This window comes from Centroberyx affinis, unplaced genomic scaffold (assembly GCF_046629955.1).
Source record: "Centroberyx affinis isolate AG114_WGS23_722 - 3 ecotype Tasmania unplaced genomic scaffold, CSIRO-AGI_Caff_v1 ptg001420l_1, whole genome shotgun sequence".
NCBI classification, from domain to species: domain Eukaryota; kingdom Metazoa; phylum Chordata; class Actinopteri; order Beryciformes; family Berycidae; genus Centroberyx; species Centroberyx affinis.
In genome coordinates, this window is record NW_027279897.1 from 51,193 (window position 1) to 74,026 (window position 22,834).

At 42.5% G+C, this 22,834-nt stretch overlaps 1 protein-coding gene across 1 annotated transcript in view; it reads left to right on the top strand.

Annotated features, from left to right (window-relative positions):
• The window catches only part of LOC139649987 (oxysterol-binding protein-related protein 8-like), a gene marked incomplete at its 3' end in the record, with an annotated part of 88,382 nt that overhangs the window by 5,861 nt on the left and 59,687 nt on the right, over window positions 1-22,834 (top strand). Inside the window, exon 2 of the mRNA XM_071526509.1 lies at window positions 20,276-20,373. The remainder of the gene's footprint in view (window positions 1-20,275; window positions 20,374-22,834) is intronic.

The window sequence follows — 22,834 nt, forward strand, 5'->3', positions numbered from 1 at the left end:
GGGATTTCAGTAACACCACAGCAAGTCACCAGGAAAAGAAAAAACAAAAAGACAAATAGCCTGGATAAAATGTTTGACAGACAGACAGATGACCAGCTAACCATTTCTAATGAAGGACATGGAATGAGTAGAATCTGCTTTCTGAATGGTTGAACAAAATGCGTCCCGGTGCACTTGTTCTTGTTCGAATACGTCAAAAACAGAAGCACTGCGTTCTGATTCTGGCTTTGCCTTTGTTGGATTAACCTACTTTGTGTCTTTGGTAAGTCTTTTTAAAATAATCTCTAATTGAAATGGCAGAAATGGAAGACATTTCTGCAGGAACAAAAGCACCACAGTGCCTCCAAAACAAGTATGTTACTGAAGATTTTGATCAAAAAGTATTAGGTCAACTATTTTAGTGTTTGGACAAGTGCAATTCTGTTTTCCTTTTCTTTTTTTTTAAAATGTCCAGTGCTCTCGAGACTTTAGGTTTCATGCCCACTGGCAGGCTTTTTCACAGCCCTGGCTTCTTTCTCTCCTTATTTTCAAAAGAAAGATCACACTGTTGTGCTGAGCGCAGAGAGCTTAGCATGTTTTTTGCACTCAGAACGCAGAGTGCCAGAAGTTAAAAATATTTAAACTTTTGGCAAAGTGTACAGCTACTGGCAAAGTCAGGATCAGCAATTCCTCCAAACATCTATTAAGTGCTGCTAGCTAAAAAACAAGTGGATACAGGGGCGAATACAGGTAGTGGATCAACATCCTCATTTGTTGGAATGAAGAAGAGGTTGATGGGGTAACACAGACCACAGGCTGCTTCCTTTTGGTGTTTTCTGTCCCCAACTTAAACCACCATCATCACACTCATGAGCTCACACGCACAGAAATACACGCACAGCTCTGAAATCCACTGTATTAAAGCTTGCAGTGTTGTGCTTAGCTGCTCTTAAAGGGTGTCAAATTGCACATCAAGCCTCTGTGTCCAGCTCAGTAGGCTTTGTTCTTAAGCTGAAGGAGTTGTGAGTGTTGCACATGTTCTACTTTCTAGTGTCCTAATTCACTCACTCACCAATCAGACTGTATCGTCCTGTGCGCAGCTGTGATCAGCTGATACAGAGGGATGGTTTTGCTTTGATTTGATTGGCTCACCATCGGAGAGAGTGTACGGTGGGACCAGCAGGGACAAAGTTTGAGAACAGGCAAAGATCAAAGACTGTATATAACTGAGGCATTGAAATTGTCTCAAGCAGTTGCTGACCAGTGTGGCGGATGACTGTTTATCCGCCAAAGACAAAATGTACCAGCATTTGGCACCTGTCAGGTGTTCATTTGGGACCCTAAGTGCTGCGTATCTCTTCCCTGCTGTTTGCAGGAGTCTCCAGGCTGCCACGGATCCGGCCATAATAATCCGTGTTGGCTAAGCCCCGGCCGGGCGGAGGAAGGGAGAGTGGCTCTGACGCAAGCCAACATACTTATGTCAGTTGCATTATTTACGCACCGTAGTTCCATTTGGGCTGTCCCGTCTGTGAACTTGCAGATCTTTCTTCATAACTTGGTACAGTCACCAACTAGGAACCAGGAAGCTGAATGACTATGAAGCTCATCAGCAGAAGACATGCATTTGGAATTGAAGAGATTTTTTTTTTACCCATTCTATCATTTTACATTTTACTGCCAGATGATGTAATAATGTCAAAATGTAAGAAAATGTCCCTCAAAATGGTTGAAAATATAATAATACATGTTAATGGTATAATTATAATTCATGTATATTGTAATAACATCACATTATTACATTACACTTAACCATCATAAGGGTGTAACATATTTTTAATTGACAATGCAATAATATTGACTAACAGTGTAATCGCTCATAAGAATAAGAATGTAATAACTCGTTATGTCCATTATTAGCCATTAATATTATTACGCCATCAATTAAAAATGTTGCAGCCTTTATAAACAATGTAATAATGTGATGCTATAACAATGACAATTTATTACATTTTCAACCCATTTAGAGGGACATTTTATTACATTTTGATAAGCTATTACATTATCCAGCAGTTACTACATTGCCAGTTGCGACAAGGCATTTAGCTGATGCTCTTGTCCAGAGGGATTTATAAAGAATGCAAATAGAATAAGCTTCAATTCATAGATGGCTAACATTACAAGCAGTCAGTCGTAATATAAGGGTCAGAGCCATAATGCCCTGACAGTATTCCTGTGTCCAAAGTCCCCCAAAGTGCTAGGGAAAAAAATAAAATGGTTGCTAAAGAGAGAGAAGTAGAAGTTAGTAGAGGAGGTGGGGTATGATCCAGTATGGAGAGGGTGATGTGAGGACTAGCCTACTTCTCAAAGAGATGAGTTTTCAGTGTCTGATCTGATGACGCTTGTGGACAGATCACTCAGGTCAAAAGGCCTCCTGAGTCTCAATCTCTTCTTCTATCTCAGCAGAGAGTCCAGCAGAGAGAAGGAAACCATGGAGTTGACAGATTTTCAGCCAACTTCTGTCACAACTTTTCAGTTTACATTCAATTTCAGTGTTTTAACAGGTTCAGCGTCTCTGTTTAAAGTATTTATTGGTGAAATGCGATGTTTTTGCATGGTTTCGGGAAGAGTAGGTCCTTCTAATTCTTTCCAAAAAAACGCGTTTTTCAGAGCACAGTCAGTGCATGTTCCTGTTGAATCCCCCTAGGCTTCTAAGAGCTTCCCATTTGACAAAGCATTTGACTGTCAAGATATGCTGGTCCCATTTCAAATGGAGATTGCAGGGAGGTTGGGTCAGGGCTGCAATGACATTTAAGAGTGAGGAAAATAAATCGAGCCATAAACAAAACCGGTCCCGGAGCAACAGTTTTTCTGTGTTACTGAGTACCACACTGCACACATGAATGTAATGTAGCTAACGTAAACAACTTCTGGGCTAGGTTTAGGCCTGGGCTGTATGGGGAATTGTTTCGCTCCATGGCTCCATTTTGCTCGGCTCTTATGTCTGTGCACTGTGTGCTTTTGAAAATTGTTCATTTTGTTGTAATGGGAGTGTTTGACTTCTCTCCCTTAAGGACAGAGACTGTATTAGAGCCTGGCCGTGTTAAACTAAAGCAAATTAAATGTCCCACCCTGTGCTGGATGGAGAAGTACATCCATGTTTAATGTCTGAATTGTTCCCACTGTGTCTGTGGGCCATTTCTTCTTTGATGAGGCAAAATGTGTGCTTGTTTGTGTTCATTTCTGGGATGAATGTGAACCTAGACAAACTTTTTATTTTGTGATGAGATATTGGGGTTTCTGTTATCTGTTTCCCATGTTTTGTTTCTTCTTTTTATCACTGTTTCCTTTAAATTCCTTTTGTCACTATCTTTTATCACTGTGTAGATAACCTGAACTTTGTAGGCCCAGCTTCTATTCAGGTTGGGCAGGCTTTGCCAAGTCTCTGGGTGAGGATTTGGGCTGATCGTTGCTCTGATTTAAAGTGGAGGAACCGGCCTCTCTCTGAAACTGAAAGGTTTTAAACTCTCAGGCAGAATTGAAGAATTAAGCCCTTGGCTGTGCTCGGCCCTCCATCTCACTTACAAACTCTCGAACAACTTACAGTAAGTGTGTGCCACTTGTGGGAAAAATTGACTCCACCATTACACATTTCTGTTCTTTGTCACTGACTGCATCCTCATTAATCCCTTTGAAGATGACATTTCTTTCCACTCGTTTAATCTGCTCACATGGCCGTGAGCGTTGTGCACCAGCTGGCAAAGTCTAACCAGCTTCTTCAGTCTCATTCTCAACTCAAGCCATGTTGAGGCAAAATGTTTTGAGATTTGGGAAAGTAGGGAGGGAGATTATAGTTCAGGTGGGATTTGAACTAAGCCAGCGACACAGGGACTTGAAATGTTCCACACCATAACGCTTCATATTCTTTTTGGGGGAAAATAAAAACATTACCTGAGGTTCATCGTTCAATATCTTTAAAATCTAGAGAATCCCATTTATCGTTTTGTCATCCGTGGACTTGGGTCACCTACTGTCCTTTTAAAAATACTGTCATTTGTTTTAATTTTATGCTTTCAAGAATTTTGTAGTAGCCTAGTTGAACAGTTTAAAGGAACTTTTATCAGCGACCAGTAGGAACTGCAACAACATCAACAGGTCTCTGGCCAAGCCCCACCCCTGGATCTGAAATTGACATGAAGAACAAAGTCACATTTTCACAATTGAGGAAAATACAGTAGCTAATTATAGCTAGGATCCAATGGAAACATCTCGTGAAAAGGCAAAATATTACCATGTAGAATACTAGAATAATAATACTGCTTTGCCATTTTTGGCTTGAGAACAAGGCTTTTTCGCCTTTGTGGAGGAAATGTTTTGTGATCGCTCGCTCGTGTGAATTGCAGTAGGTGGGGGGTAGATCTTTAAATTCCTGTGGGTGGGGAGATTTTCTTCCAAAACAGATTGCGGGCCAGAGAGTGAGTTTTGAAAGCCAGCAATCTCAGCAGCTGGTGATGTAATCGTTGAGTCACTGGTCTTGATGAACAGTCTACAGACATGCGAACCTGATGAAGCTTTGGCGAAACGCGTTGTTCGCTACTTTAATCTGTCTAAATAAAGCAATGTTGTAAATTATGGTTGGCTTGGCTTCCCTTTGAGTGCGGTGGACTAGTCAAGATTTAGTCTACAGATATGTTTGTCAAGGGGCAGTAAAAACCTTACTTATTACCCTCTTTAAGACATAGCACTTTATTCAACAGAAGTGTTTATTTGTTTCAAGAGGCGGGGGATCTTAGCCCCTATGCCTTCTCTTAACACCCACTGCAAGCCAAGTCCTAGCACCCTTCTCCCCAGACTGTCTGCCTATCTGCTGCTGCCAGCTGGTCCAGAGCGAGCCGCTCCACCAGGGGCTTCCAGCTCCATGCAACTGTGTAATACAATTAGTCCAGCCAGTGGAGGGTGAATGGGAGAGATAGAAAGAGGAATGCTTCTTACTTTCCATGGAAGGAAATGGATTATGTTTAGACTAAGAACATAGATGTTTTTTGTCCTTCATTTTGCTGTCATTTTGTGGGCCCTGTGTAGCTTAGCAGGCTTCCCAGTGGCCATGAAATTTCTTGAATATCATTTTTGATATTCATTTTGATATTTGAAAAATCATCAGTTTTTTGTTGTGATTTTCAGACAGGGAAATTTAGGGAATTTGATAAATTCGCTGGGGAAGTCAAAGAATCTCAGGGAATTTTACAAACTGTGCCACTTGACAGCAATTTGGCAGAATAGATCTTACAGCTTGTTTCACACATTCATTGTATTAGCTATTGTTTTTCAGTCCAGCTGTTGTGGAAATCAGACTGTTCATGAAAAAACAAGAAAAACAATGTAAACAAACAAAGACGGAATACAATTTTGGGCCATGAAAGCACTTTGACTTAGTTATGGAACGTAAAGAAAAAGTCATGGAAGTTTAGAACACATGAGCAAGGCACTAACACTGTCACGGTCAGGGGCTCCCTTCCCACTTGCCGAAAATGTAGGCACCCATGATACTGTAGGGCGCTTTGGATAAAAGCATAAAATGTCCTGTTATGATCTGTCAGTTTAGCCAGGTGTTGATCAGCCTACCTGCTGCGTTCACCGACTCCACTGTTTCATCAAACGTTGTCGTTACTCATATGCCCATAGCTATGCAGTTGTGATATACAGACGTGTATATTGTGTGTGTGTGTGTGGTGTAGTATAGTGTGTCCTTTCCCAGCTTCTTGACACAACAGCCTCTTATCTGACCTGCCTATTCCTCCCCAGAGGAACACACTCACAGCTGGATGCTTTTGTCTACAGCATGTTTCTCCTGCAGCTGGTGCAGCACACACACACACACACACACACACACACACACACAAACACACACTTACAAACACCCACACCCACACACCCCCCACATATCACACACACTAATCAAATCAGAGAGGCAGCTGTTAGCCAAGCGAACAGACTGCTTGAGGAAGAGTGTGCTCATGTTCTTGATGTTACAATGAAAGGCAAAGCGACGACCTCTCCTTCATGTCCGCCATGTTCCTGCATCATTCTTAAAAAGGTAGCACCTCTTCTGCCGTCTTACAGTTTACATTTTAAGCATTTAGTTGATGCTCTTATCCAGAGTGAGTTACAATGAGTTCAGCAGAAGAATAAGATTCAATTCCTAGATTGCAACCAGTAGGAAGGAGCACAAGAGTCAGAGCCAGACAATATTCCTGCGGCCCCACAATGATGGTATCTGATGTAAGAAATTGGAGATGGGGAGAGAGGTAGAAAAGATGCATTTTATCCTTATTAAGAGACACAAGATTGTATGTTATGGACGTTATCAGAGTGTAAAATTAACGGCATCCTGGTGGCATTATGTACCTGTAATGTCCTGGGTTTGAAGGTTTGAATCTGGCCCAGGACCTTTCCTCGCATGTCAGCTCCCCTCCAAATCCTTCCTGACTCAATACTGTAGACTGTCAAATACAAAGCAAAAATGCCAAAACGAATTTAAGATTATTAAGCTTAGTTCAGGAGGATAAAGATTTTCTCACTGTTCTGGAAATTGAGCCATTTTGTCTCACAGCGGGCTACTTTTACTGCATGATAAAAACTAGTTTATAAAGTGCTTTGCAAAAAGGCATAAAAACAAGGTGTAGTAAAATATACTTTAAAGGAGATTTAAAAAAAAATTAGGGTAGTGCTTCCAAAAGAAAAAGTGATTGAAACAGAAGATTAACAAAAAAAATCACATGAAAAAATCACATTAAAGAAATTCTATACAAGTGCGCAATTTAATAGATGATTAATTTCCGGAGCCTTATTGGGACTGAATTTTTACCTACATGCAGTCTTGCTGTTGTCCACTAATAGGCGGTACAATCTGCCAGGGCCAGTGTTCCCCATTGTGTCGTAGTCATGTTTTGTTTTTTTGTTTTTTTGTGTGTTTGTTGACATGGGTCACCAAAAGGTCACAGGTTTGATTCCCTCCGGTAGGAAAAGTAGAGTCTGGGTTGAAGCAACAGCCGCCTGCTGGTCATGCCGGCTTTCCCAGTCCTGTAGACTGGGTTTTAACTGGTAAAGTTTCACATACACAGAGGGAGATTCACCGCTGCCTCCCGACAGCCCTGCAGCGCCAGCCTACATTTCAGAGGAGGAGGGAGGAAAACATGGTGATGTCATCTCTATGTCTCTCTCCCTCCTGCTCTCTCTCTCTCTCTCCTCCTCTCTGAGGCTGTGGCGTGACAGTACTAGTGCTTTCTGCTGCTCGAGCTGCATGAGGTAGGTCCTCTGTTTGTACCCCCCCTCCTCCCCCTCCTCCTGCACACGTGGATGGTGCACTGGTGTGGTTTCATGCTTGTGTGTGTGTGTGTGTGTGTGTGTGTATGTGTGCATGGGCAACAAAGGCATTTAATGTGCTTGCCTTTTTAAATTTACCTGCTTTTGTTTTCAGATGAGCATGATATGGATGACTGAGGTGTGTTTATGTCTGTGTGTGTGGAATAATCTCACTCTCCGTAGCTTATTTCAGGTCTGTAACACTGTGTGTGTATGTGTGACTGACTATGGGAGCGTGCGTGTGTGTGTGTGTGTGTGGGAGGGCTCCGTTGGGGTAGCAGATGCTAATACATTGAGGTCACGTCAGATGTTAGATTCACACTCCTGATACCCAGCTAGGCGCTCGGAGTGTCTGGTGTTAGACGGCAGATAACTGTCTATATCCCAGGCTGAGCTGAGGAGCTGAATCACATCAGTCCAGCCGCCAACAGAAAGATCATGTAGAGATGATACGAAAGGAAAAAAATAAATCCCTTCTACCTCTCCGTGTTATTTTAATTATTTTCCTTGCACTTTTGTCTTGAGGAATAGTGTCTGTGGCTCTGAACTTTGCTCTCCCTACTACTGGTTGCTGGTAGTGTCAGCAAAACATCTAAAATGCATTTAAAATGTGAATGGATGTATTCTAGGGCTGAATGTGCCAGCATCTCACTCTCACCTTTTTTTCTCTCTTGTCTGTTATGCAAGAGGTACCTCTCTCTCTCTCACTCTCTCTCACACACACACACACACACACACGCATTCTCTTTTAACTCTGTGTGCGTCACACACATTTTGGCTGTGCAGCTCTGTATCTGCTCTGTGGTTCTGTTCTCTGAGCTGTTTCTCTCTCTCTCTCTCCCTCTCTGGCAGGGATGGTTTTGTGTTGTCAGTCAGTTAAAAAGCCACACAGCTGTAGCATTTCTCCTGTAAGGGAACTGAACGCTCTGAGGTCACCACAGTCTCCTTGACACCTTGTGAGTCCAGGCCGCCTCCTTCTCATCTTCCTCATCAGTATTCTCCTCCACATCTCCCTCCTGTGGATCAGATAAGTGGGCGTTACTCGGCGCTCAGCAAAGATTTAGATGCCTCGTTGCATTTTAAAGCGTAATATAGTTTTCATTTTGCAAGCTGACACACTTGGTGCCGTCGTGCCAGATGCCAGGCTCTCACAGTCTAACAAACATTAAAAACAACTTGCTGAGGACACACTGCTTGCTTGAGGTTCAAAGTGAAACGATGGATGAATGTCTGTAAAATCCCCTATAATGCTAATATTATCATGGATTTTTGGGGACTATTTTCAGCAGTGCTTTGCTTATTTCTGGTGGCTGAGTTGGCAAAACACAAGGCAACAAAACACAAGGCAACAAAAGGCTCCAGAATGAGTCAATATTATTTTTTATGGCATTTCTGCTTTATTGGATAGTCACTGTGAAGAGAAACCACAAAGAGGAGAGAGAGAGGGGAGGGGATGGCATGTGAAAAAGGTCTCAGGCCGGATTCAAACCCAAAATGTCTGGGTCTGGACCAAGGATTACCTGGAGCTCTAAAATACTTTGTTCAGAAATCCATTTTGGACGCTCCTCTCTCTTAAGCAATTATTAGCAGCGTCTATGATTTGGAAATTGCAGAAGAATCACATTGCGATTTCAATTTTTTTCCATTAATTGTTCAGCTCTAGTGCGTGGTGTGCGCCTTAGCCGACCGAGCCACCAGCACGCCCCCGACTTGCTTTTGAACTTAGACAAGACAGATATTGGTTATGTAAAAGCATCTTGAATTTATGAAAACAGGATGTACTCGGGGACAAGGTTTAATCTGCGCTTCAAGATCTGCTGCCAGAAGATTTTTAATTATCCTGCAGTGCTGTAAAATCTGCATGTCTCTCTACATGTTTAGTTCTCAATCTCATAGTCTACTGCCTATTGTATGTCCTGCACTGTCCCCTTCCACTGAATGTGGTCGTGTTGTCCATGTACCATGTGTACCAGTGTGTACTTTTGTCATTGTGTCAGTTGTTGTCAGTAGGTTCCTGCACCAATGACGCCAAGGCCAATTCCTGTACATTTATTATCCTTGGTGAGGGGGAAATGAATCATTCTCATTCTGGTAAAACGGTGTTGAATTCCCAGCGGTCTTCCTGTGGCATGGCAAACCTCTGCCTCTACTTACACGGTTGATTAATATTCCACACACCCTGACCTACATGGATTAATTCTGTTTAAAGATGCCTCCCCTCGAGCACAGCACCGAACTGGGACAGGCAGAAGATTACATTCCACCAATCGGCCTGAATTTCCCTTTTCCCCCCTCCTCTTTATTCCTGTGGTTTCCACCGGGAACAGAGTGTTTCTGAAAACTACGCATTGTTGGTCCATCAGCCCCTAGTTCCCGACGAGCTGACATTTCCAACGTAGCATCGTGTTCGATTTGTCTCCATGGGAAATCTCATCCAGACCGCTCTGGCTATTTTAGCCCGTGAAAAATGACGCTTGGTACATTTCAGAGCTCTGCGTGTGTGTGTGTGAGTGAGAGTGAGTGAGTGAGCTCGGAGAAGTGTGATGATGGTGGTTTAATTAGGGGACAGAAAGCTCCAGAAGGAAGCAGTCTGTCATCTGTCTTCATATGTCTGTCTGCTCTATATGTGACACTCTTCTTCATACCAGAATAAAGAATATTGATTTGCCCTCTTTTACATTTTAGTCATTTAGCTGAATCCCTTACCCAGAGTGACTTGCGTTAAATTCAACAGTAGAATTAAACTTAATAAACCTCAGTTCCTAGATCACCAAGCTTACAAGTAAGCAATAATAAGGAGTGTGAGGGTCAGAGCCACAGTGACAATTTCTATGTATTGCTGTAATCCTGTGACTCAATGTAGGCTAAGCGCTAAACAGATGCTTGTAGGAAACAGTAGCCCTTGCTCTTGTTGTTCCTAAGTGAGTATTCAAACCCTGTTGGGAACACGGCATTCTTTTGATAAAAGTTTCAATATTTTAAAAGTTACAATATGTAGCTTTTTGCCTTGAGGCAGGAAGTGTGTTGTTATTCCCCCCTTAGTTGGGCAAGTTTCCGCACCAAACCCTTGTCAATCATCTTGATGAGCTGTCTACTTCGACATGGCATCTATCCTGAGGCTGAGGTAACTGGCTTCCGTAAAGCAACCACAGGTGCTGAAGAAGCAGACGGTGAACTCACACTGTTCTTATTTCTTTCTGCTGTTGTTGCTATGACTTCTCACCTTGATAGCCCCAACCCGGCTCACTGCTGGCCACGCCCATACAACACTCGCCAAACAGCAAACTGTATACGCTCCAAAATATCCCCAAAACCATTGAAATGACAATTCCATGCAAGCAGGGTATTTACACACAGGGTCACAGACTAATAATGTGTCTTATGTCCTATTTATTCATTGTTATTTTTATGTTAAAAAAAAGTTGCATTTTTAACGCATTCTGAGCTCTCAGCTAGTGTTCTGCGCTCTAAAACACTCCAACCTTTCAGCTTTCAGCTGAGCTGAAAGATTGGAGCAATGTCCAGCAACACATCTTTTCCATTGAAAGTAGAGAGAAAAAGAAGCCAGTGCTGTGAAAAGAGGTTGTGGTGGAGAGGCATCCTTACAGCTGCATCATCACTGGGTTGAATTGGAGGTTATAGAGGCCTGTCCTTGAATGATTAGAGAGGGGTTACCAGTCACAGCAAGGAGTGACAATAAAAAGAGAAATTTTAATCTCAGAAAAAACATAGAGATCATAACATTGTGTGCAGTGGTAGGGTTTTCAAATCATGCTATTGAAATGGGGAAAAAGATGAGGGACGAAGATACGATACTGTCACAATCTACTTTTGTTGTTGCTCATCTGCCATGGTGGTATGTCCCTCTTAACCGCTGGTAATCACCTTCCAGACACTCAGTGACAGCGGTGACAGGCCTGTATAGATCTTTCCCTCTGGCTGTTACTGAGCGCTGCTGCCTCCTTTTGAGGACGGACAGTCAAATCACTCCAATCAGCTTAGGATCCTGAAATGATTGCTGTCCTTCCCCACCCTTCAGGGTCGAGTGGCATCAAGTGGAGCTGTACAGTCAATCAGAAAATAATAAAAATTGCAGTATTCACTGTTGCAATTTCCAAATCACAAGGGTTTTTTTATATGCAGAAAAATTGTGACAGGCAGTCTAAACAATCTAAACATTTGTTGTTGCTGTGCAGAATCCTTGGAAAATCTTTCATTATCTACAAGCCAAGGATTAGCATCTACTGTAATCTTGCATCCCGCAGTGTCTCCTAAGTACAAAATAATAAAACTGCATTAACAAATGCTTGGTCTACATGCATCACAGTTCATATCAGAATATCTGTGCGAGGCACCTGAATCATCTCCTGTTCATAATGTTGGTAAAAATTATAATATAATAACATTTATTTATATAGCACTTATTTAAAACCAGTTTGCAAAGTGCAAAAAGTATATTAAAAAGGAGATATGGCAATATCCCCTTGGGCAAATGACATTTAGGTAATTGGCTAAAAAAAAAAAACACAAGAAATGATACAAGATTAAAACATCAAAACAATTAAATGAAATCCGTAAAAGCAAGTGTTTAAAAGTGCATTTTCAGAGGTAATTTAAAAGACAGACTGAGACAGCTGCTGACCCCCCAGTCTCATACCCATTTTGGTTCCTTATCAATATTTAAAGCAGAATCATGACCTAGAAGGACTTGGCCTAAATAACTCATTATGGGGGTCAGTGTTAGTACTGACACTCAGCACCAGGCATTTTGTGTCCTCATTCTAACATCTTTGTTTTTACATTGGTCATATTGGTGTTGCCTCATAATCACACCCCCTGGCTTATGTAGCCTTTGTCTCTGACAATATACAGAGGCAGCGATGGTGGACAACTGCACTAACTGCTCTTTATAGATCTAGCCTGCTTATCACCTTAAGGGAATTAATGCTGTGTACCAACAGAACAAGAGAGAGGATGGTTCAATGCGGTCAGCGTTTCCCAAAGGCTCCTGGGGTATTTGTGTTGGTGGAAAAACATTGTTGAGTGGTGAAAAAGACTGTGGATGACTGCAAGGCAACAAATACTGTTAATGTGTTACCTTCTGCCTTGATAATGTGATCTATGTCTCTGCACATGATCTGTACACATTTTCCTATATGAGCAGGCAGATATTTCTGGACACGTTTTCTGTACACACGTTACTCCCATCTGTAAATCCGATGATGTGAATAGATCACAATGCACATTTGCACATCTGTATATCCAATAATGTGGATAGCCAATGGTGCACATTTACACACGCTCCAATTATGCTCTTGCACTGGACTGTTAATTTGTAAATCTGTCAACTGCAAACGTCCCTTAAGCTGTAATTTTGTCAATTTAGTGAGAATTCACTCCAGACAATAGGAGGTAGATGAAGACATTAAGACACCAGATTAAATCTTCAATTTGTTTTATTTATTGTATTTTTATCTTTGTCATATTCTCCCAATTTCCCACTTCACTTAAGTGATACCAGGTTTTCATTCCAACTAAACACGACACAAGGTGCTTTCACTGATGAGCACACCTTCAGCCAGAGAGGAGGAACTAATCAGTGAATTCACCTGCTGTAGTGTTTGGTTTGAATGAAAACCTGCAGACTGTTGCCACTCCATGGCACATGGCTGCCTATCCATGCTTTATTTCATCAGTTGGGAAGAAATTAATTTGTGATGGGACAGCCTGACTGCAATTAATTCACCCTGTGTGGAGCAAGTAGTGTGATTAGCTGAAGAACTGAAACCTTGTTCTTCTGACAAAAACTCCAGGGCAAACAAGGCTGAGGTCAGGACCTGACTTGGACAGACCTTGGTTCTGTGTCCACCAAACAAGTCCCTTTTTTTTTAAGTGAACAGCATTAAACAGACACTTGGCTGTGGCTCTTCTTACTAAGCGGCAATTGAAAACCCATTTTAAGTGTGAGTAAGTGTGAAATATTTCTGCCGCTCAGTGCTTTGATCGCTGAAAACACGTAGTGCAGTTTAGAATATAGAAATAAAGCTAAAAAGAAGCTAGTGCGTGGAAGAGAGGTTCCCGGTGGTCCTGCAACCTTGGCACAGAACCTGCAGAGAAATCCCTCAGTCAGTGCTCCCTGCTTGGTGGCGGGGCCCCTGCCAAGCCACTGTTTAGGATTCCCTGTCCGTTTGCCCTCTGTCTTTGGCAGTGGCTCACGGCTCTTAGCTCGTAGACTGCTGTGTTACAACTGAGACAGATTGTGATGGGGTGCTGTGCCAGCTAATGAGCAAGGGGCAGAGAAAAGGTGAAGACCCCAACACACCCATAATTATGAGAAGCTGAGCGAGCGTTCGGTATGAAATTTAAAAAGGTTAAAACTGGCAATATGCGCATACTAACAGATTTTATTGATGGTGAGGTCAGAATTTTTCGGGTGGTATCTTGTAACTGTCTTTCACCTGCGCTGTCCTCCCTTGTACTGAATATTAGATGAATGTTCACGATCTGGGGGAATTGTGTAACCCAAAACAAACAAATATAGGGCAACTGCAGAACTGTTTTCCATTCAAGCATCCAAAAAAGCCACTCTTCAGCTGCAACAGGCGCTGAAACTTGTCTCGCTGCACTCATTGTCAGTCCCTCTGGATAAGAGCGTCAGCTAAATGTCTAAAATGTACGTCAGTGGAAACAGAAATAAATTGGATCGACACTTTATGTATCCCAGAGCGAAATTCAATTGTCACTGCTGCAGCGCACTTGAGATGCAATAAACATAACAAAGCGCTATAGTAAAAGCTAATGAAAAAAATTGAAATGTAAAAATGAATCCTTGTTTACCTCCTACACGCTGCTACAAAAACAATCTGAGGGGCAACACAAATATACTCCGGTCTCAAGCCTGCATTGTCTGCTGTTTCCCCACCTCATCTGTGTGGTAGCCGCTCCAGGCTGAGTCATAGACGGTGATTGCTAAAGCTGGTTTTGAAGAAGAGTGGAAAGCATCTGTCTCTCTGTGACGGGTCCTTTTAGAGTCGAGGCCAGATGAAGTGTCTGTGCTGGCTGGAGTCGATGGGCTGCTGGAGCACTGGAGCGTTACAGTAGAAGGAATGGCAGGTATAGACATTTACTGACTGTGAGATTTACTGTCTGAATGCCGGGATGTACTGCGGTCTGTCTGACCCCATTTGCACCTGGTATTAAAATGCGATCTATATTCAGATATGTGGATAAGGAGGAACGCATGCTAATGGAAAGGTGTAAAAAAGCACAGCAAGCATTGCAATTAGAAAGTGATTGGATCTGTCATACCACCCTGGGAGTAATCGGATCTCAGCCAGGTGGAAATTCAATCTGTACAGTGAAAGAGAAGGAGAAAGTATTCACCAACAGGGTAGAAATGCCATCGCCGCAGGGTAAAAACGTCATCACTGTGCCTCCTACTAGAGTCGTAGAAGACGATCCTTCCACGGCAAAGGAAAGTGAGTCCAGCCTTCTGTGTTGTTTTTTGCCGCCACTTACTCACCCGCTTTGCATAATGCATGTGAAAAAGGCGATCCGATCACAGTGTAGACAGAATACAAAAAAGGAGAACACATATAAGGTGTCAAAGGCCGTGATCGGATTGTTCATTATGCAGATAGAAGCTTATATCCAGATGCATCAGGTGTAAATAAGGTCTCTGCCTGTCTGTCTGATTCTACATAGGTACCTGGTACATTTTACATTTGTATTTTACATATGAATAGTCCCCTAGAGCTATTCTGCTGACACCTTTCTGGGGAGCCTCATGTTTCAGGAAGAGGAGGTTTGTCAGGGGGGGGGAAATATTCACCACTTCCTTTTTGGGCAGATGACAGTGTCATTTTTGCCGTCTGATGTGAACCAAAGTTACTAACCTGTTAGCCTTCTCAGCTCACACATTGTAGACCACTCACCCCTAAACCTGATGAACAAACAAAGTACCTGGACATGGCAGTGAAGTATGAATCCATGAATCCACCAATACTTCTCTGCTAGATGACACACTGTACCATGCTTTTTTAACATAAATATAATATCCAAAAATCATGAGTCTGTGTTATGTTGATAAATGGTTTGAAATTTGTTTTACCTTTATCAGACACATTTATAGTTATATTAATTGTTGCATGCTAGCAACAAAACTTGTACGAATGGACCATGTGATCATTTGAAGCATCATTATCCTAGGAAACATGTAATGTGATCTTACTCTGTATGTATCAATGCTGAGTCCTGATCTAATGACTTGAAACTCGAGTACCACACAAGCCAAGCCTATTCTTATTTCCAAGAGTCACGTCCGACTCCCTGCACCCCTTTTCCCTTTATTGCTTCTCTGTGACTTCCATGAATTGAACTTGAACCATCCTTGCCACGTCCCCAGGGGGCAAACATAGCTGTCGCTGTTTCAGAACTGTGATTGGTCCTGATGAGATTGCCCTTTCTGATGATCAAATTACTGCTTTCAGTGCAGCGGATAAAGGCAAGCGGGGGCAAACAAAATTATATATATTTTTAACCTTTTATTTATCCAAGAAAAGGTGAGCATACATGCTGTTTCGTTTTTCAGCACCACTTTGCTTCACAAACCGCCCAGTACAGCCAGTCTTCTGCTGTTAGCCACTGAGCAGCTTTACTGAAACAACTGGGTGTTCACTACCTTACTAGCCTGGTTCCAGACTCCTGAATCGCATCCCGCCCACTCTTTTTTTTGTTGAGCGATTCAGAGGGTGCATCCCAAGTCTCTTATTTGATATTTCCTCGCTCCTCGATCCTCGCTTGAACCGGAAGTCGTTCTGGTCCGTCATTTTGAAGGTCGTCCCAAAGCTCTTATTTCTGCTCCGAGGAGTGAGGAGGGATCTCTGAGGAGCTGAGCGAGGAGACACGAAAGCAGCCTTCCCGGAAGACTTTCAGCTGAACGCCATGACGTCAATTCTCCGCCCCTACATCTGGCAAATTTGAACGAGATGGCAGAGAAACAGTACAAGTGTAAATGCCCGTTATTTTATGCTTTTTGATATATAACGTTAATGCAAGAACACGGGGAACCTAAATTACGTTTATTTCATCCACAACCTGTTTTGTCATGCAGAAACAGACGTAGAGAGTCCGGTGTTTCCCTCGTCAACGGCTTGTTCTTGCTTGGAGAAACAATCGAGCCAATCAGAGCCTTTGCAGGCGGGACTAAAGTTTCAACTGTTAGTGCAATGGTTTTTCATTGCTGTTTCGGCAGAATAGATTTGTTGAAATCACCCCCTACATATATATTTTTATCAGAATTGACCGACTTTCTTGGTAAAGTTGGTAAATCCGCTGGCTAACCATGGATGTAGAGGCTAACTGGCTGCAGCATCAGTGTGACTGAAGTAACGTCAGAGCGTCTGGATACGTCAGTCACTAGTGATTGGTTAGGGAAAATCTAAAACGGCTAACTAGGATCTCAGGCTGAGTAATGGAGTGGTAACGAATATTCAGTCTGAATATCAGGCTAGTACTTTACTCAAGGGTGCCTCAACGGTGGCTGTTTAGGGAGATGGGAGCATTTCTCATTTTCTTTACCCACCCAGATTTTGCCATGCCATCCAGGGATTTGCATTGGCAACCCCCAGGTCATAATCCTGCTTCTCTCTCTACTAACCTCTTGTCTACTGCTGCCCCACATACTCAATGATCTCAGGGTGAGGTGTACGCTCAGGTAGGGCCACTGGGTCGACCCATTCAAATATCCACGCAAAACAGCAATCAGCGTAAGTGGCTGCCTCTTATCATCTTGAAAGCGTTTGCGGGACAGACACGTGTTGGCAGGCAGCTGCTCCGCCCGAAATAATCTCCCCAAAAGCATAGAGTGTAATTAACAGATGGTGCCACTTGTTCATGAACTGCTGTGGAGGATTTAGCTGGCATGGGCGTGACTGTTGTGAACAGTTGGGTTAAGCCTGTGTTTTCATTGTGTGCAGGTACTGCTACTGTACCGAACAACAGAACAGGCGTAGAAGTGAGGTAATGTGGTTTGATCATGTGACGTAGTCCAGGCTGTGCTGTTGGGTCGCCCAGGATCGAGCAGGACTGATGGACAGACGGGTGGGCGGGCTGCTGGACAATGACACACACACACACAGTTTACTTTTGCGTGCCTCTCCTCCTTTTAGGCCCGCCTCCCACAAGTCATATTAGACATGCTTTCAGCATCCCGCCCTCTTTAAACAGTTGTTTGGTTGAAATCTTTGGTACGCTGCTGACTTCATGATTCCTTTCATGTGGTTCCAGTTACAGCTGCTCTCGGTCTACCAGCTCGTGTGTGTCTGGTTATGGATCAGAGGTTGTGTGTTTTGTGTGTGTTCTTGTATTTATGTCACTGTGAGGACATTTGGTCGGAGAGATTAGCACAATCCCCCAGAGCGAGAACATTTTGCCGGTCCTTGCTTCTTGAAGGTGCTAATTTATGGTTAGGACTTTGTTAGAGTTAGGATCAGGTTTAGGTAAGTGTTATAGTGATGTTAAACTTTGGTAGTACCTTGTGTTGTGTAGCTTTCTGGCCATGATAAAACCTCTAAATCGGCGATTCTCTGTTACCTGTTTCTCCAGTAGAGGAGATTGGAGAATTGTGTTTTTTTGTCTTTCCATTCACTGAAAATCACACTTCTAGCACATAAAGGAACGCGAACAAAGCAGATTCTGACAATATATAAAAAAAAACTAGTCATGCTGCTCAATTGTTTTTAAGTGAATTGCTTTCTTTGTTTATTAAACCTTTCAGTTTGAACAAGTGTAACACTGAAATCCGGTTACAATTGTGTGTGTGTGTGTTCAACAGTTCATTGTCTCCCTTGTGTGTCTTTCATGTGTTCAACAGTTCATTATCTCTCTTCCTCTCTCTCATCCAGACACACACACACACACACACACAACCGATACATCACTTTGACTTTGCCATACTGTTTTGTTAGCAAAACAACTTCCCTTTGATCTGCAGAGTCTAGTGTTTTCATATCAGAGGGCGTTAACAACATAGGAGCAAGAAGTTGGTAATTCTGAGCTACATTTAAAAACCAAAGATAAAGGACAAGGTTGGTACAGTTACTACCTTTGCTGTTGTAAATTGCACAGCAGCCAAGTCACTTGAGACAGCACTGCCTAACATTATCGCTAATTTCTATTTTAGCCTTTGAGGAGCAGATTTGAAAAGTGACACACCTGCTCTCACCCCATTCCACTCCCTTTCTTGTAACATGCAGGTTAAGTGTGTGCAACTTTATGAGTGTGAAGCAGAAAAAGAGCAGGAGCGCTCAGTCAACCCTCCCCAGATAGACAAAGGTTAAAAAACTGTCTTGCTTTCCAACACCTCTAGAGAGAAAACGAGCTGCAGGAGGACAGGGAGAAAAAAAATAAAAATGAAAGAATGAATTTTTCTGGACCTTCTGGGGTTTTGGCCTGACAGGCTGGCAGATCCTCCATCCTCCCCTGCGTATATGCCGGGAAATAGTCTGTTTGTTAAAGGCCTGCAGCCACAGCACCTTGGTTTGTGTGGAAAAAGGCAGCGAGACCGGTGAGAAGTTTTCTGCTGCATTAGTTCTACAGTGGTAGCAGTGATAGAAATCCTCCATCCTGCATCTATCCTGCAGCTGCCGTATCCTCTGCAGCCTAAATACCCATCCCACATGAGCTGAAACGACACTTTAAATAATGCTCTACTTTTCCAAGCCAAAAAAATAACCACTTTAAAAACAATTCTTGTGTGACTGGTGGCTTAAAATGAAAATACTGATATTCAATTTTGAATGTTCCTTGTTTTGTAAAAAAAAGAAGTTAGCTCACCTCATGGCATGACTCACTAACTGGAAGAACTTCCACATTTCTACACACCTTTTACACTGTTGAACGATGTTTGATTTTGACTCATTTTAAATATCATTTGGTTGTGAAATACACCCTACATGTTTGTTTTCTCATCCGTCTATATCTAGGCAGATTGCTGCATGGCCGTTAGTTTTTTCTTTTTTTCTTATATGAACTGTGATACGCGTGGACACTACTTTTTTGACATAACTGCTTTTTCAGAGTTTAAAAAATTGTTAGAACAAGATGAAAGAGGTTAACCACCACTTCTGCATAGTGTCAGAAAACCTTGTCAGCAGCTGTCAGAAACACCTCTCCCTCTGACAGAGAAGTTACAGCCTCTTGTGATTTGGAAATTGCAGTAGTTAATGATGCGACCTCGTTATTATATATGTTTTTTTTTATCTGTATTTAATTAAGGAGACATTTAATATTCACTTGCTGGCCCTTGTACTTTGAAACCCTTGTATTCAGTTTACCGCGGTGCCTTGCATATTATTACAGGAGAAGCATTTTGCACTCACCATTGTGATTTATGTCAAAAAGTTGGCCAGGCTTTAACAACTAGAAGGGAAATAGGCAAAGGAAAAAGCTCTGATTTTGAAATGACCCCCTAACTCACATCCACATGGCTTTTAAATCCAGTATTTATGGTGCCAGATCACAGAACTGGTCAATTTTTAATTTTCTTGTGCATAAATCCTGATCCTGGAATGGCTGGTTTCTGTAACTTGGCACCTTTTAGAAAATTGAAAAGACAGCAAAGCACTTTAGAATTTCTTATCACCCTCAATAATTTGAAAGTAGTAATATCTCAGATTTACTATGATGCTTGAAATTGCTTTTTATAATATAAGTCCTGTTGTATGTTGCGAACAGTTTCAGTTGCTGGAATGTGTGACTGGGTGCTATCTTTTATTTTCTTGGTAAATTTTGTGAATGTTTTTGTCCGCAGCCCTGTCTGTTATTCCAGTTCACTGTGCAGCCCTGGAGTATGTGGGCCTGTATCGGTGTAAGGATCTGCTGTGTACTAGTTTAGTATTTCCTGTGGTTGTAACATGCTGCCTCTCCCTCCTGACAGAGATGCAGGCCTCAGAGCAGCACTGACACGCCAGACTCTGGTTTCACACCAACATGGAGTCTTCCTCTGAGTCCCAGCAGGAGCCTGAGAAAACTTTGGTGAGTCAACACACACACACATGCATAAACACGCACACATGCCCCACATACATATGCATATACAGATATAGATACTGTATATACACACCCACACAGACATGCATATGAAGACTTTCATTCCAAAATCTGATTCTGAATAAAAGTGTCACCTATTGTTACAAAAGGACTGAAAATTAGAACAATTTATAGTTCTTTTAAAGGACATTTAGGTAACTTTAAAACATTAAAACACTTTTATAGACTTGAACTGCTATATTTTTTTTAAAATACTGACACCTATACTTATACAGTACATGCAGAAACAAATCAATGAGTTTCTTTTTATGGACCCCAGTTGTATAAATGTGGTAAAGACTAGGAAATAGCCCATCCTCAGTTAGGATAAAAAGGCTACCACCTGTATAAATCAGGAATAGATTAGGAAAGTTGTCTTATTCCCCCCCATCCTGCCACATGTCCTCGTACACACTGATAAATGTCCCTAATAGTTAGTGTCTGATGGTCTTTTCACAAACTCTGTGTATCGTCTTAGTCGGAAAGGGAATGTTATGCTTCCAGCTGGCGTCTGTGACGGGACGTCCACACCCGGAGAGCGCCCTCTGAACCTTAATGATTAGCTTGAGGCGCTAATATTGCTAACCTGCCACGGGCTCGGCAGGTGCTGGGTAGTGGACGCTGCACTTGGCCGTGTGTAATTAAACTCCTGTCAGGTGTGTGTGTGTGTGTGTGTGTGTGTGTGTGTGTGTGTGTGTGTGTGTGTGTGTGTGTGTGTGTGTGTGGGCAGAGATTGCGTGTGGACAAGACAGCTACACAGAGTCATTTGTGCTGCGGACGAGAAAAGGTCACAGCGCTGCCTACTTTCTCCGTCGCCCTTCCCAGGAACACCAGGAGACAGTACTGACTCGGGGTGCGATCACACCAGCAGCTCTTTCTCTTCGGTCTAAGCCATAGTGGAAAAGTTTACGCTGTTGCATTTTTGTATTTGATTTGTTTCGATTCACGCTGCCCAATTGTGTTTTGGGTTTGTTTCTTGTAGTTGGTTCAGATCACATTCTCACGCCCAACGAACCACACCACAGTTCCCTTGGAAGAAGACCAAGACCTACATTTTCATGTGGTCTGGCTGCGGTTATTTGGTGCACCTAAGTTTGAATGCCATTGTTTTCACCTGCCCGAATTAACTGAACTAAATAGAGCAGGAACCAAACCCACAACATTTTTAGATACCCCTACCCAGGGTAGAACAAAACATGACCTTGTTTTTTCATAATTTTGACATGTCCCCTTCATGAAATGGATTGTCATAATTTTTCTTTTTACTGCAAAAGTCAGTTCAATGAAGTGATTCACCACATAGGCAAAAAAGTGCAAAAAACGCCTGCCCTGAAAGAGGGAGTACCAAGTTAATCCCATGTCATTTTCTACCTACTGGTCTGGTTGTATTTACATCATATTTGCACTGATGGTCTACAGGTAGTGTCCCTACACTCCAAAACAACCAGAATGTCAAAATATGGTTCTATTGTGAATTGAAAACTAAGGCCCTTTTTGAGGGTTTGTTCCTGCACTAAAAGGAGTAAACGCTCCAGAATTATTATGTCACATACACACAGGAATGTCTCCAATTTCTAAATGGTAAACTGTGGCACCTTCAGTCTGTAGTAGTATTCTTTTGAAATGTTTATTTGTGCTTCATAGTAATTTTGACCCAAGTCATAAATTTGGTATTGTAACAAAACTAGATTCACTACTCACTATTCCTAGGTGTCTGTTTAACCCAGCACACACACACACACACGCTCTCTCTCTCAGCTCCAAGGCCTGTGACTCTGCCCTTCCATTTCACCTTAATCATAATCCTCAGTTGCCATTTTTGCAGTGAGCAGGAGGGCAATTATAATTGCAGTTAACTCCAGTGATAATGGCGTCGGCTGTCTCTCCAAAGGCCTCCATACACAAAGACACACAATGGGAGCAGAGCTTAAAGCCTTTTCCTACTTCTGAGTCTGTTTGAGTGTGGGAGTGAGTTTTAATAACACTCAATGCTCTCTTATTAGTGCAGGCTAATTTCTCACCCCGCCCCTCTCCAGAGCCCATTTCAGTAGCTGCGTAATTAAATTGCCATTGCATAAATCGGGTTGAAAACCGTGTTGGTGTCTTTACTGGTTCTTTTGAATCAGAGTAAATGCTGTCTTTTACTTTGATGGATGTCCACCTCCATTTTTGCAATGAACCCACTGTGTGGAGCCTCCGGGGTTGTGTGCTATCATTTGATCACACATTGTGTGTGACTGCAGTGCCAGGATTGTGTGAATACTTGGACTGTGGGACATATTGTGTTGCTGGCATGTCCTGCTGTGTGCTGAAAGGACCCGTTGGTGGAGAGGATGGCTCCCAGCGCCAAGACGAAAGCCTCTGGGAAGTCTGCCAGGTGTCTGCTGCCTCTCCCCTCTCTCCTCCG